Genomic DNA, 15,246 nt, shown 5'->3' on the forward strand with positions numbered 1-15,246 from the left:
CTGCCTCCCTTCCGGGTCCATACACCTACGCCTCCCTGGTGTTTGTCCCGGCCGTCTGTCCGTCTGGATTTGGCACAGGGCCCTAAGGCCTCGGTTCCGCCTGTGGCCCTCCGTCGCCGTTTTCTTGCGCTCCTCGAATCATTTCCGGGCTGTGAGCCTGTCTACACTGATGGTTCCCTGGTTGATGGTCGCACTGCCTACGCCTTTGCTCATTCTGACCATATTGAGCAACGCTCCTTGCCGGCTGGCTGCAGTATTTTTACTGCAGAGCTGGTGGCCATCTTGCGCGCTCTTGAGCACATGCGTTTCTGCTCAGGTAGGTCCGTTGTCATCTGCAGTGACTCCCTGAGCAGCCTTCAGGCCATCGACCGCTGCTATCCCTCCTCTCCTCTGGTGTCCTCCATTCAGGAGGCTGTTTCCGTATTGCCCGTTCTGGTGGTTCAGTGGACCTGGTTTGGACGCCCGGTCATGTTGGTATCCCAGGGAACGAACGTGTAGACAGGCTGGCCAAAGGGGCGATAGACGCCCCAGCTTTGGAGATCGGCCTTACGGCTCGCGACCAGCAGCTGGTGTTGCGCCGTAAGGTACTTGGGATGTGGGCTGCTGAGTGGCGTGGCATGACAGCCCCGAATAAACTGCGGGCTGTCAAGGAGACGACCGATGTGTGGCGTTCCTCCCTGCGGGCTTCTCGCAGGGACTCGGTAGTCCTGTGTCGGCTGCGCATCGGCCATACGTACCTGACGCACGGCCATCTCTTGCGTCGGGAGGATCCCCCCTTGTGTCAGTGTGGGTCCCGGCTGACGGTCGGCCACATTTTGCTGGAGTGTCCTCGGCTGCGCACACTCCGGCAATCTTTTAATCTCTCGGGCACTTTGGCTTTGGTTTTATCTGACGATGCCTCCATGGCTGATGACGTTTTAACTTTTATCCGTGGTAGTCCTTTTTATGGTTCGATTTAGGGAGGTCCTGCGCCTTTCCCTTTCTGTGTCTTTTGTCCTCGTGTCTGGTGCTGTTCTGGTAGGCCGTGTGATGGTTGACTCTTTCCCTTTTTTGATCTCGTGGTCAGTCAACCAGTCTCCGGCCCTCTTCCTTTCTTCTGTTTCTTTCTGTCTGGTGTTCCTCTGTCCTGTTCTTGTCTGTAGTGTTCGTTGCTGCATTTGTGTTCTTTTAGCGCCTGGGGGGACGTCTCCCCCCCCTTTGGTTTTTATCTGCTTCGTAGATTTTCGGCTCGCCTGATTTTGGAATGGGGGACTGATGACCTTCGCTGTTTAGTCCCCCTTAAACATCCAACAACCACCACCACCACCTGTTCTGTATCGTCTGTGATCTCTTCTGTTCCTCGTTTTTGTTCTCTGTGGGTGTTCTATGTCTTTGGAAAAAGGGACCGATGACCATGGCAGTCTGGTCCCTTTAATCCCCCAAACCAACCAACCAACCAACCGAGAGCCCATTTTAAAGGTAACGTTTATGACCCCAAATCGTTCCCCTCCCTCGCCACACCATGGGAGGAACGACAGGCATTGCGTGACACTGAGACGTATTCGCCCAGATATCTTGTCTGTACCAGAGCTGATGGGGAATCTTTTCTATCCGTGAAGCCTCAGTTCTTTGTAGAACATTTAGAGGACAAGTTCGGTGAGGTGGAGGGCTTGTCCAAGATGCGGTCTGGATCGGTGTTGATAAAAACGGCATCCTCTGCCCAGTCACGGAGGTTGCTCAATTGTGACAAGTTGGGGGATGTTTCCGTTAGCATCACGCCGCATAAGAGTCTGAACATGGTCCAGGGTATTATATTCCACCGGGATCTTCTTCTGCAGTCCGACGATGAATTACGCGCCAACCTCGAACGACGAGGTGTTCACTTCGTCCGGCGCGTCCATCGGGGTCCGAGGGATACTCAGGTCGCCACCGGTGCCTTCATCTTGGCCTTTGAGGGTGATGTCTTACCCGAAAAGGTTAAGGTGATGGTTTACCGTTGTGATGTGAAACCATATATCCCTCCTCCGATGCGGTGTTTTAAATGCTGGAAGTTCGGGCACATGTCATCACGCTGTACTTCCAGCATGACGTGTCGGGATTGCGGGCGTCCTTCGCATCCCGATACTCCATGTGCCCCGCCTCCTATCTGTGTTAACTGCGGAGAACACCATTCCCCCTGCTCACCGGACTGTAGGATATTGCAGAAAGAACGGAAGATAATGGAATATAAGACCTTGGACCGGCTGACCTACCCCGAGGCTAGACGGAAATATGAGAGGCTCCATCCTGTGGCAATGCCGTCAACTTACGCCGCTGCTGCAACGCCGGTTCTCCCGTCATCACGAATCGGCTCTACGATCGGTCAGCATCCACCGGCCCCCTTGCTTGTGGGGGGCACTTCACACCCTGTTGCTCCTGCTCCATCTTCTCCAGGAGCAACACCCTCCCAACCATCGGGGACATCAGCTCCCCCTTCCCAGCCGGAGAAGCGTAAGACTTCTTCGGCTGCTCTCGCCAGGAAGGGATCCCTTGGGGCTCTCCCTTCACCAGTTCCGACCAGTGGAAAAGCGGACGCCCGCAAGTGGTTGAAACAACCGCCAGTCCCTGGTCGTCGGGCCTCGCGGTCGTCGTCTGTCCCTGAGACTGACCCGGTGAAGCCCATGCCGCCTGAACCGCCGAAGGCGCAGCGTGACAAGCAGACAAAGAAGAAAGTCCCCAAGACCAACGGTATTGCGGTGGCACCGATCCCACCGCTTCCTACAAGCTCTGCCTCTGAGGACGAGGTGGAGATTCTGGCGTCCGCTGAGGACCTCGCTCTTGCCGGTCCCTCGGACGCAATGGATGGCATTTGTACAGATGCTCCATCGGAGGCAGCAGGTGACCCAGTGGCGTAATCTGCCTTCCCAGTCTCGTCACGCCTTTCCCAGCCATGGACAACACCATCCTCCAGTGGAACTGCAGCGGTTTCTTCCACCATCTAGCCGAGCTCCGTCAACTTATCAGCCTTCACCCTTTCTTCTGCATTGCTCTCCAGGAAACTTGGTTTCCGGCGATGCGAACCCCCGCCCTCCGTGGCTATCGGGGTTATTACAAGAACCGAGCAGCTTATGAAAGGGTGTCTGGTGGCGTCTGCATTTATGTCCTTCACACTCTGCACAGCGAGTCTGTCCCTCTCCAGACGCCTTTAGAGGCTGTCGCTGTACGCGTGTGGACGCCACAGGCTGTTACCGTCTGCAGTCTTTACATTCCACCGGATGGTGATGTCTCGCAGCATGTCCTGGCTGCACTGGTCGCCCAATTGCCGCCACCTTTCTTGCTATTGGGCGACTTCAACGCCCATAACCCTCTGTGGGGTGCGTCAGTGGCAACAGGTCGAGGCGCCATCATTGAGCATTTCTTGTCGCAGCTCGATCTCTCGCTGTTAAATGATGGTGCCTTCACACACTTCAGTGTGGCGCATGGCACCTACTCCGCCATTGACCTTTCAATCTGTAGCCATAGCCTCTTACCGTCTGTCCAATGGAGTGTGCATGACGACCTGTGTGGTAGTGACCATTTTCCGATCTTTTTGTCACTACCACCGCGCCACTCTTCTGGGCGCCCTAGCAGATGGGCTATGAATAAGGCTGACTGGGACTTGTTCTCCTCCACTGCCGCTTTTGAGCCTCTCTCTACCGATGACATTGATGCGGTGGTTCAATCGGTCACCACCGGCATCGTTACTGCCGCCGAATCTGCCATTCCCCATTCCTGTGGGTCCCCTCGGCGGAAGGCTGTGCCTTGGTGGTCGCCTGAGATCGCTGAAGCGATTAAAGATCGCCGGCGGGCGCTCCAGCGTCACAAGCGACACCCCTCCCTCGACCACCTTACCGCCTTCAAACGGCTGCGTGCGCGGGCCCGCCTCCTTATCCGCCAAGGCAAGAAGGAGTGCTGGGAGCGGTATGTGTCCACCATTGGCCTCCATGTCGCTCCCTCGCAGGTCTGGGCCAAGATTCGACGCGTCTACGGCAATCGGCCACCTGCCAGCGTCCCTGCGCTCTCACTGAATGGAGCAGTTTGTACTGACTCCGACGTCATTGCCAATCGCTTAGCAGAGCATTTTGCTATGAGTTCCGCTTCTGCAAATTACCCCCAGGCCTTCCGCTCCATTAAAGAGCGGATGGAACGTCGGAGCCTTTCGTTTCGCACCAACCACCCAGAATCTTACAATGCTCCATTTAGTGAGTGGGAATTTCGCAGTGCCCTCGCTGCTTGCCCTGATACCGCTCCTGGGCCAGATGGCATCCACTGTCAGATGCTGAAACGCCTTTCAGTGGACTGCCAGCGGCGCCTTCTCGATCTTTACAACCGTCTTTGGGTCGAGGGGGAGTTTCCGTCGCAATGGCGGGAAGGCATTGTCATCCCCGTTTTGAAGCCTGGAAAGAACCCTCTGGAGGTGGACAGCTACCGTCCCATTAGCCTCACCAACGTTCTTTGTAAGTTGCTTGAACAGATGGTGAGCCGGCGCTTGCATTGGGTACTGGAGTCTCAGGGCCTTCTGGCTCCGTCTCAGGGTGGGTTCCGTAAAGGCCGCTCCGCCACCGACAATCTGGTGAGCCTGGAGTCGGCCATCCGTACTGCCTTTTCCCGCCGTCAGCACCTGGTCGCTGTCTTTTTCGACATGCGGAAGGCGTACGATACGACGTGGCGTCGTCACATTCTTTCTACGCTTCATGGATGGGGTCTTCGGGGTCCTCTGCCGATTTTTATCCGCAATTTTCTGTCGTGTCGTACCTTCCGCGTGCAAGTCGCGGCCTCGTATAGTTCCTCCCACGTCCAGGAGAACGGGGTGCCACAGGGCTCTGTTTTAAGTGTCTGTCTGTTTTTAATAGCCATTAACGGGCTTGCTGCGGCCGTGGGAAATTCTGTCTCCGCTTCCCTGTATGCTGACGACTTCTGCCTTTATTACAGCTCTACTGGCATTGCAGCTGTTGAACGTCAGCTACAGGGCGCTATCCGTAAGGCGCAGTCTTGGGCTGTAGCGCATGGGTTTCAGTTTTCGGCAGCCAAGACCTGCGTTATGCATTTCTGCCGGCGACGTACTGTCCACCCGGAGCCGCAGCTTTCTCTTAACGGCGAACTTCTTTCGGTGGTGGAATCGCACAGGTTTTTGGGGGTGGTTTTCGCTGCCCGGTTGACTTGGCTGCCTCATATCCGGCAGCTCAAACAGACGTGTTGGCGGCATCTCAATGCACTGCGATGTTTGAGCCACACCCGCTGGGGAGCCGACCGCTCTACCCTGTTACGGCTCTACCAGGCGTTAATCCAGTCCCGTCTGGATTATGGGTGCCTGGCATATGGCTCAGCATCCCCGTCTGCGTTGCGGGTGCTGGACCCAATTCTCCACAGCGGGATACGCCTTGCCACTGGTGCTTTCCGCACCAGCCCTGTGGACAGCTTACTCGTGGAGGCAGGTGTCCCTCCACTGCGGTTCCGACGCCAACGTTTGCTAGCCGCTTATGCTGCCCATGTTCTAAGCTCGCCCGGGCATCCTAACTATCGTCTCCTGTTCCCGCCGTCAGTCGTCCGTCTGCCGGAACGTCGGCCCCGGTCGGGTTGTCCGATCGCCATACGCGTCAAGGAGCTTCTCTGCGGGCTTGGGTTTTTCCCTGTTCCGCCTCCTTTCCAGGCGCCTCTGCGTACACCCCCGTGGTGTGTTCCTCGCCCTTGCCTTCGGCTCGACTTGGCACAGGGCTCGAAGGACTCGGTCCCTCCAGAGGCCTTCCGCCGCCGCTTTTATTCCATCCTGGCCACGTATCAGGGCTCTGGCATTGTTTACACCGACGGCTCGATGGTTGCTGGTCGAGTCGGTTATGCGCTCACTCTAGGGGAACATTTCGAACAACGTTCCTTGCCGGCTGGCTGCAGCGTTTACACTGCTGAGCTGGTCGCCATCTTTCGAGCCCTAGAGTATATCCGCTCCTGCTCAGGTGAGTCCTTCGTTATCTGTAGCGATTCCCTGAGCAGTTTACGAGCACTCGACCAGTGTTTTCCTCGTTCCCGTCTGGTGATGGCTATCCATGAGTCTCTGCATACTCTTGCGCGTTCCGGCCGCTCTGCGGTCTTCGTGTGGACCCCAGGCCATGTTGGGATCCCCGGCAACGAGAATGTTGACCGGCTGGCGAAAGAGGCGACTAGTGCACCATCTCTGGACGTTGGCCTCCCGGAGACAGTGTAAGTAGGCTGTTTATGTTTTCTCTATGTAAGTAGGCTGTTTAGGTTTTTTATTGGTAACGCCACCTCTGTATGACAATCACTGGCTGTGCTGTGGGCAGTCTGTGTCTGCTTTGCATTGTTGTAATACTCGCCATTGTAGTGTTAGGCAGCTGGCTGTGAACAGCGCGTAGCGTTGCGCAGTTGGAGGTGAGCCGCCAGCAGTGGTGGATGTGGGGAGAGAGATGGCGGAGTTTTGTAATTTTTCATGAACTGATATATTTATATATGATGATATCAAGGTAAATACATTATTTGTTCTCTACTAATATCTTTCATTTGCTAACTATCCCTATCAGTAGTTAGTGCCTTCCATAGTTTGAATCTTTTATTTAGCTGGCAGTAGTGGCGCTCGCTGTATTGCAGTAGCTTGAGCAGCGAAGATTTTTGTGAGGTAAGTGATTTGTGAAAGGTATAGTTTAATGTTAGTCAGGGCCATTCTTTTGTAGGGAATTTTGAAAGTCAGATTGCGTTGCGCTAACAAAATATTGTGTGTCAGTTTAAGCACAGTCTTGTATAATTGTTCAAAGGGGAAGTTTCATATGTCGACCCTTAGCCGAGGATACCTCACTGGAATCTTCTGATTTTTTGTTGTAGTTTGTGTAATTAGTGTAGATTTTGTTTATTGCTAGCGCGTAATTGTAGAGAAAATCTCCTTTGTAGTTGCAGTCTTTCATTGTTGTACAGTAAAACAGTTGTGGCATGCATGTAGATTTGCACCAAGTATTTCGCAGCTGCGCTTGCAGTTAACTAGATATTATTTTCAGTGCTATCTTAATGTGTTCTCTTATTTTTGATCTTCAAATTGTGTTTTTCTGTGTTGTCGTGTGAAATACTGTGACAATAATGGCGTGTGAAAAACGTAATACTAGGCTCCAAAGTAAACTGAGAAATGACAGTGAAAATGAAAGCAGTGTGTTAGCGCCACCGAGTAATGAATTAACTGATGTTCAAAGTAGTAATTTGGTAATTGCGCATAGGGAAATGGAGCGGGCGGCAAACAATGGTGTAGACAGTGAAACAGGTAGTGAACAGGGAAGCGTTATCGATCAATTGGTCGGCAACAGCTCGCCTCAGGAATCGGGAATGACAGAACACAATATTGCAAATACTGTAGATTCAGGTTTTGGATCCTCACCGTTTTCTCAAATAAGTCAAGACACATTTTCAGCTTGTCAAAATGTGAATGTTGCCGGTGCAAATGCACTGCCGAAAAGAGTAGAGGAACAGATTCCAGACACTAATGCATTGTTATTACAACTAATGCAACAAATGGAACAAAATCAGAGACAAACACAGCAAAAGCTGCAAAAGTTAGACACATTGGAACAAAATCAGAGACAAACACAGCAACAGTTAGACACAGTGGAACAAAATCTCAAAAAGTTAGACACAGTGGAACAAAATCTTAAAAAGTTAGACTCATTGGAACAAACACTTGAACAAACACGTGAAGATTTAACTACTGAGTTACATAACATTGAATCGAAATGTCAAAAAGTCTGTAATGACGTAAAAACACAAATTTGTGAGCATTTTCAACCTATTTTTTCGCGGCATGAAAATGCATTACAGAATCACGAAGCAGCCATAAAAGAACTGCAAATTATTGTTCATGAAAATCATGAGACCTTGCAAGCTAAATTTGACTCAGTTGCATCTACCGATTCGGTTACGCAACTTGCAAAAACTCAGGAAAACTTTAAGGACACAGTAGATACTCTGAAACTTGGTTCAGAAAAACACACTGAAGAAATAAGTACACTATCGGAGAAAGTAGCCGAACTTTCGGATCAGGTCACTAACTTATCTACAAAGGTAGATGATGATCTGAATGACACAAGACCCGTAGCCTTCACTGACACAGAAGAGTATGAACAAATAAGAAAATTCAAACAAAATCAGAATCAAATTAATACACAACACCAAAGAGAAATCCGGGAAGTACAAGATCAGCTGACACAGGTAATACAAGAATTACGTATTTCAGAGGACACTCGCGCCCCAATAAGGGAAGAGGGACATAGAAATACGGAACAGCCGCAAAATAATAACACAGGGCATTTCGGTAATTATGAAAGAAATTGGCAAGGTACACCGAATTTTGAGATGGAACCGCCGACACGACGTAACAATGACCGATATGCTACTCGCCGACATGATGATTTTGACTATAAGCTGTTCATTACTACACGTAAATTCAAAACATTTAAGAATTCTGGCAACGACATTCATCCACAAGCATGGCTCCATCAATTCTCTCATTGTTTTCCTCCCAACTGGTCGTTGGAACACAGATTAGAATTTATGTGTGGCTACTTGGAGAATGAACCAGCTGTAAGAATGCGATCGGTAATTCACGATTGCCACAGTGAAGGAGAGTTTTACCATGCCTTCCTCTCAGCATATTGGTCTCAAGCCACACAAGATCGTGTAAAACATGGTATCATAATGATGAAACATTTCGAACAATCTGAATTCTCCAGTCTTGTGAAATATTTTGAAGACATGTTGCAAAAGAATCAGTATCTTTCAAACCCATACAGCCCCTCAGAACTCATCCGCATTTGCTTACTCAAATTGCCTGAACATTTACGACATATTATTTTAGCAGGACGTTGCAAAGAAGACATTGAAGCATTTCAGGGACTGTTACAAGAATTAGAAATTGACACTGACAATCGCGGAACGCGAAACCAGGAACACAACAATTACAGGTCACATCCGTCGCAAATCCGCGATGAAAGAAGTAATAACTGGACACGACAAGGCTATTCTCACAACACAAATCGTGACCAAAATAGACAACGCCCGTATGACAACCGTTGGCAGAGTAGTAATAACTACAGGGAAAGATCACCTCTACGTGGTAATGACTATCACAGAGACAATCAGAGAAACAGGCAATATGGGAACCAAAATAAATATTATCAAGGGAGACAGAATAACTTTAGACGCAACGGTCCAGCGCGCAGTTACGATTCAGGGAGAAATTCTCCACCACGTGACCGACAAGAAAGAAACTATCGAATCTACCGACATGACAACAGACGATATGATCGTAATGACAGACCTGAATTGCATCAGAACTGGCGAGCTTCAAACAGAGCAGGGCCCTCTCGGCAAGGCGAATTTGTTGAAGTTAGGTCTCCTAATCCCAATAACGGCGCGCCAACAAAGAGACAGACAATGACTCGCACAGCAGGCAGCCGCTTGCGCCCGCTGGCTCCGAGAAAAATAACATAAGACGCTAACCTTGAGAAATATTCCAGTATTCTTTACCGACGTATACCGCACGATAACTGGGTTGAAGTTGAAACTCTGCGTACTAGGAAGAGTAAAGGTTTACACCACATTTCTCATGTAAAACCATTTATTGACAGATAATCTGCCTTTTAACTTTGTCTTTGCCATAAAACGTTTCACTTCACGTTACTAGTATGCTTAAGAAACTGTTAACATACAACAATGTTTGAAGTACAATATCCAGTCAAGAACCAAGAGAACTTATTTAAACAGACATGACGAATGCATTGTTATAATGAACAGACGTCACAGTGTTATTGTATTTGTACATTCTTGCTTGTTAGTTGCACGATTACGTAACGACTATCAGGCTTACATACTAAGAACCTATACCAGTACTGCTAATGAGATTTTAATGCAACATTTTGGTTTACTTGAAAGTACATTCTGGGTTTAATGTACTTTCTGTGAGACACCAGACGACACAGTAGTTAGTTTATGTGACAGCTACACGATTTTTATCACGACGCTACTAATGAGTGACAATTTACAATGTTGCTTTTGCGGTGTATCTGTTTTATATCCGCACAGTTTTTCTGACTTCTTCTGGAAAGCAAAACATGTTTTAGTAGTAACTTTTATGGTATAGCTACAAGGAGACAGGGTTTTCTGTAGCACAACAATACGTTACAGTACAGTACTTTCTTCATCACAACAATAAGCGTAATAACTACGATATCTATACGCAAAGCATTTCACTTTTGTTTATCATGAGGTAAGTACATTGACTTCTGCAGAACTTAGCTTTCGGAGGACGATAACTACGACACTTCCACAGAGATTATGTTACAAGACGCACAGTTTCGCGCTACAGTACACGCATTTGAGTGATTAACCTTATACTTAAAACACTTATTTTTAAATATTTTTTGAATTACAAAGAAAGTTTTGCGTGATACATTTCATTCCATTGCTGTAATCTGTAACACCTGAGGGTATAATTACATTAATCCTCAGGGGGGTACACGCTTACTTTGTGTACCATGTGTGTGGCAACCACAAGGAACCCTAGCTAATATGGTATTTGCTTATACAACTTTACACATCGGTACCATATTTCTCTAACACAGAATTACACAGCTATCTGATTATTTGACAGAGAAACAAACATTCTTTTTACTACATCAGTGACACATGTTTACGCAATACACAGTTGGGTAACTTCACACTTATGAAACTGTATTTTGTCTGTACTTTGAGAAACGCTCATATTTTTCGGAATCATTGTGATACTATGAGAGCTTTGAATGATGTATTTGGTATGGATTCATGATATTTAAAGTACGTTTGAGGTAGATGACATTATTTAAATGAGCAGAGAATTCTTTTTAGGCTTAGAAATTATTGGAGGAAGTTACGACGATTTTGAGATTTGACTGAAGTTTTATGATATTATTACGACGATGATGTGTATTATGTTGTTGAGGAATGTTTATTATGCTACGTATTTCTCACGATGAAATATTGAAGAAGTGTCGACGAATATGTATATGTATAATGAGGTAAGGAATAATGAGTAGTGTTTAGGGACTCTGATTTATGAAAAGGATGTTGGAAACCAAGAAACGTACTTTAAGAGTTATGAAATGTGTGACTGTATCACAATGCTGACGAATATTTTTTTTGGACACTTATATTTATAGGATTTTGTTTCTACAGATTTGCAACGCTAATTCTTGACCTGTGAAATATTTTTAAATGAGACTGCAACGGTAGCAGAATCTCCTGTCGTAAATATTTCCGTACGAAAGTTAAGTGACCACCTGCACGTAATGCGTCGCGGGCACCCAGCTGTGTCAGACGCCTGGAGAAAAAGCCATTATTGCGAGCCCTTTTCAGCGGCACAGGTAGAAAAAAAAAGGGGACGTGGGACGTGTCAAACACCTGGAGAACAAGCCATTAGGGTGTGCCTTTCATCGCTAATGCGACACCCTCGTTACTTGAAAACATATGATTACTCGCACTTTGTGCTAATTACTGAAATGCTTATGAATTGATGGGAAATATTCGTACATCTGCACACCTGATTATGACAAGCGTCTTTCTATGAGAGTTGAGAGAATTTCTACTAACTTATGAAATGTCACATGACTACTGAATGATATTTTTATGCTTTGCTTTTCATAGTTGCTTATTTCATTTGATATCTGGTTTCCAGCTGTGTTGCAGCATTGCTTTTATAAAATGAAATGCATTTGCTAATGTGAACACTTTCTGTCAACAGATCTATTAAATAATTATTTTATGATCCACATTCTTTAAAAAAGGAGCACTTGGAATGGAGAGAACAATAAGAAGGAACTAGTAACTGCATTCATAATTTTCTTTTCAAGTAATAGGTAACTTTTTGGTAGAATAACTTCTTGTGGTGCACCACTTTAATTACTTAGACATTAAGATGTGATTATACATTTGCCTTATCTGCATTGTTATCTTTAGTGTAATATTTTTTTCTGCTTGAGCTATGTCATGTTTAGGTATAAGTTACTGCTGTTTGCCAGGCATAGTGTTACTGAATTTGACTTTGTATTACTCTATTAAGCTTTTCTTGTTGCTGCACATTGGCTCATATTAGTTGTAATTTTGCATTTTTTTCTGTTAATTTAGATTTACTGCTGCTTGCTTTGCAAATTGGCGTTTTTTGTCATTGCTGTTTGTGTTAATTTGTTATGTGATGCTGCATTGCCTCGTCCCTTAGTTTAGCATCTGAGCTCAGTAGATTTAAGTTAGCTTAAGAGGGGGTAGACTATATGAGAAACTGACTATGGAGAATAGGTAAAGAATGCATTGCGAAGTTATATAAAAAGGATTTGGGCCCAAATGAGTATTGTGCAATCAGAAATAATTATTTTGAAAGAAATATGAACAGAATACAGAAAGCATGCTTGGATAAGATTTTTTTGGTGGAAACAAAGAATGAAATAACAGGAAAGATATATGAAGTTTTGGGTTGGACTGCAGTACCAAATGTTACACTGAAAACGAACCCTGTCCTTTCCTATTGGTGTTATCCCACTATGTGTTTGTGTACCCTTGAGTATTTGTTTTCTTCCTGTCTCTGTGTACTGTTTCATAGAATTTTTTTCTCTTCTAATACTAAGCTATATTCACTATGAGGAGGAATACTGTTATCCTCAAATATAAGTTGCATTAATAATATGTTATTTTCTTTGTAAAGTTGTTTACAATTCTGTTCTGTTTCAATGTTCATGTGTGAAATTAATGTTTCGAAAACTATTCTCATTATTTTATGTATGTACTTATGTCACTATTTTTGTAACACTGATGTATATGTTTATTTCTATTCTTTTGTAAAGCCTGTACTACAAATGTTATCTGTATTATTATGTTTTTAATGATGTATTTTGTACCTTTGTTATTGTATTTTTATGTTATCAAATTGTAATTGTTACCAGTTCTTCCAATTAAGTTACATTTCACTGCACACGTTTCTGTTGGTCATAGTATATGGACAATATGTGAGAAGTAGGGACTGATAGTGTTTGCATGTGTGTTAATGATTCAGCAAGGGACTGGATAACAGCATTGCTCGTTCTAAGGACAATTCCAAAAACTTTGTGAGTGCACAAGTGGTGGTTTATGGACTTGCTATATTCTCCGCAAGACTCTTCGATGGTGAATGTGCACCTGCACAATCGCAATAGATGGCTGCTGGTCATCTCTACAAGGACTACAGTGGGTCTGCACCTCTGGTGGCCCACCAATACCATTATCTCTGCAAGGACTACAGTGGGTCTGCATCTATGATGACCCACAAACGCCATTATTTCTACAAGGACTGCAGTGGGTCTGCACCTCTGGTGGCCCACCAATACCACAATCTCTACCAGGACTCCAGTGGGTCCACTCTGTGATGACCTACCTACCAATATTCTTCCAAACTTCGAATGACTCTGCTGTGGGTTTGCTCTGTTGTGGCCCATAACCTGTCAGCATGTCGAGAGTCAGCACTGTCTTTCCATTGGAAGGACAACACTACTTCTTCAAGACTGCATGGAAATCCACTACTTCCGTGTGCATTTTCTTTTACTGCTCAGACTTTGAGACAAACACTGCTATTCTCCTGTTATGTACGATTAGGACTGTCTTTAGGGACTGTGAGAAAATTTGAGCTTTTGACCAACGTTGTATCAATAAGTGTGTGCATTTTATATCATTGTTACTGTAATTGTGAAAAATTTTTGTCAAATCTGTATTGGCCAGTGCCCAACACCATTTGTAAAAATTTTTGTGGGGAGCATGGGGGCTATGTAAGTAGGCTGTTTATGTTTTCTCTATGTAAGTAGGCTGTTTAGGTTTTTTATTGGTAACGCCACCTCTGTATGACAATCACTGGCTGTGCTGTGGGCAGTCTGTGTCTGCTTTGCATTGTTGTAATACTCGCCATTGTAGTGTTAGGCAGCTGGCTGTGAACAGCGCGTAGCGTTGCGCAGTTGGAGGTGAGCCGCCAGCAGTGGTGGATGTGGGGAGAGAGATGGCGGAGTTTTGTAATTTTTCATGAACTGATATATTTATATATGATGATATCAAGGTAAATACATTATTTGTTCTCTACTAATATCTTTCATTTGCTAACTATCCCTATCAGTAGTTAGTGCCTTCCATAGTTTGAATCTTTTATTTAGCTGGCAGTAGTGGCGCTCGCTGTATTGCAGTAGCTTGAGCAGCGAAGATTTTTGTGAGGTAAGTGATTTGTGAAAGGTATAGTTTAATGTTAGTCAGGGCCATTCTTTTGTAGGGAATTTTGAAAGTCAGATTGCGTTGCGCTAACAAAATATTGTGTGTCAGTTTAAGCACAGTCTTGTATAATTGTTCAAAGGGGAAGTTTCAACAGATTTGCGAGCGTTCCTACGCCGCAAAATTCTGGACCTTTGGGACACTGAATGGCGCGCCCTGCCTTCACGCAACAAACTTCGGGCCATCAAGGGGGCTACCGGTGTGTGGCGCTCCTCCTTGCGGGTCTCTCGCAAGGAGTCTGTTGTCCTCTGCCGGCTGCGCATTGGGCACACTCGGCTTACGCACGGCCACTTATTGCGCCGTGAGGACGCGCCTCTATGTCGCTGCGGCTCCGTTTTATCCGTAGTTCATGTTTTATTGGAGTGTCCGTTTTTAGCCGCGCTCAGGCAGTCGTTCGCACTGCCTGACTCGCTCCCTGCCCTTTTAACAGATGACTCGACTATGGCTGACTTAGTTTTAGGTTTTATTCGGGCAGGGGGTTTTTATTCTTTAATCTGAGTGTTTCTGTTTTTCTCTTATTGTTTTGTGTTGATTCTGGCCTTTGGCCTCCGGTTTTAAATTGTTTTTTTAATGTGTTTCTAGTGGTTGGCTTTTCCTTTTTTATTTCTCTGGTCGGCCAACCACCGTCACACTCTGTGTGCTTTTAGTTCGTTTTGTCTGGTCTTTGTCTCAGTTTCTCTTGTTACGTGTCGTCTGTGCTCTATTCTGTCACTCGTTTTTATTCTCTGTGGGTGTTTTTTGTCTTTGGAAAAAGGGACCGATGACCCTAGCAGTCTGGTCCCTTTAAATCCCCCAAACCAACCAACCAACATAACGATCGTCCTGTATCCACAAATAGTGAGATATGACGGGATGTGTCTCTTCAACTCTATCTTGACCTGACGAACACCGTTCAAAACAGGGACTTTGAAAGACAACCACTTATCGGCAACATTGCTAATGACCTTACCA

This window comes from Schistocerca serialis, chromosome 4, assembly GCF_023864345.2.
Source record: "Schistocerca serialis cubense isolate TAMUIC-IGC-003099 chromosome 4, iqSchSeri2.2, whole genome shotgun sequence".
Taxonomy (NCBI): domain Eukaryota; kingdom Metazoa; phylum Arthropoda; class Insecta; order Orthoptera; family Acrididae; genus Schistocerca; species Schistocerca serialis.